We start from the raw sequence: 1,831 nt of genomic DNA on the forward strand, positions 1-1,831 counted from the left end.
CTGACATTATGATAATGCAAACTCAAGTGTTACACAAAACTTATTAGTTGCAGGTTACTTTCTTAGTTGAGCCTGCTTTTTTCCGGAATGGGTCAACATTTTTGGTATATTTTGAGCAATTTTAAAATGAAATATTTCATTTGCCATTGGGAAATTGTAGACTAGAACTTGACTTGGGGAGATCTGGGGATTATGAGCTTCTCCTTTGTGTTTCTCATTTGTGAAAAAGAAAGCGTATTAGTTTGTGAAACTTTTGGGCTGCTTCTCTTCCTTCCATTAAACTACACCTTGTATTCACCTTATATTCCCTTCAAATAAAGCACCAAGCAGTAAATGGGCATTCTCATACTCTATAAGTTCTCTCCTTGAAGGTGGGATCCCTCCAAATATTATCTATTTTGGCTTCAAAACCTCCATTGTTCTGATGACTATAGGTAGACATGTAGACTTTTCTTGGCCTTACAGAGGGGTCTTTGTATGTCTTAGCAGTGGTCCCCAACCTTTTTGGCAACAGGGATCAGTTTCATAGAGGAGAACTTTCCTACAGATTAAGGGGGCAGGAGTGGAGCTCAGGCAGTGATGAGAGATACGGGGAGCTCAGACTAAGCTTTCCTCATCACTCACCCACTGCTTATCTCCTGCCGTGCACCGCCCCCTAGGGGGTTCCTCAGTTTCATGGAAGACAATTTTTCCACAGATTGGGGTTGGGGGACAGAGCTCTGAGGCCCAGTCCCCAACAGGCTGTGGACCGGTAGCCCTCCAAGGGGTTAGAGACCTCAGTCTTATAGGGTACCATTCCAAGGTCAAAAGAGAAGCAATTGGACCTCATTTCTAACATTTCTCAAGGACCAATGGTGATAAAAAAAATCACAACTCTTTTACCATATTTAGTATCTTAGGAGGCATATTTATTTTGTATAAAAAATATTTAAAAATGAAGCAAACATTTCTTATGAAAAAGAGGTTTTTTCAAAGGACTTCCTCAAAATTTTGTGTTCTTTTACTTTGGTACTATATGTAAGGTCTATCTTCTGAGATAGTGTACCTAGAGAAAATCATGTGCTGCTTCTTTAATGGAAAAAAAAAATTGTTTGGCCAATCCCATTTGCTTCTCATGAGAAAAAACATTAAATCATTTCATGGACGTGTGGATAGATTCTTGACTCCATAATGAGTATTTTATGGAGGACTTCTCATAATTAAAGATTCAACCAGGCTATGTTCAGTTCATAGCTCTATTTCAACAAGCTTTACTACTTTTTTTTAACCTATCCCACAAAGAGGGGTGACATAAGTTGGCAAAAGTAATGTCACAAAGATTTTATATTTGAAGGATTTGGGAAAAGGGAGGAATAAAAAGGGTTTTCGCCGCCTTCTCTCTTGTTCTCAGCACTGATCTCAAATGTCAGGGTAGTCCGTGGAGGATGAAGAGGAGAGGAAAGAAAAGTGTGCTTTGTTTCGCTGCAGGTTTCAGAGGCTATTGTTCCTTTGGAAGGAAAGTAGCTTAGATAATCTAATATTTTGAGATGGACAACATGGAGGGAAACTGTAGCAAGGTTTTTTGCAAAATAAACTCCTTGGTGCTATTGTCAGAATTGATAGATGTCTGATCTGTGAGATTTGATATTTTTATGTTCTTATGTCCTTCTGGAGGAAAGGCTGACTTTCAGCTTGTCTGGTTTCCAGGAAATGGCCATAGGTCGATTACTGTTCACCTAAATTACCATTTTTTAAAGTAATTATTTTTCATTGATGTTATTTAGGGCATAAGTCATTAGTTTGACAATTAGAACAAGAAAATACAAAAATGGTTTGTAAGTCTGAAACAGAA

The sequence above is a fragment of the Propithecus coquereli genome, unplaced genomic scaffold, assembly GCF_000956105.1.
Source record: "Propithecus coquereli isolate 6110/MARCELLA unplaced genomic scaffold, Pcoq_1.0 Scaffold60, whole genome shotgun sequence".
NCBI lineage: Eukaryota > Metazoa > Chordata > Mammalia > Primates > Indriidae > Propithecus > Propithecus coquereli.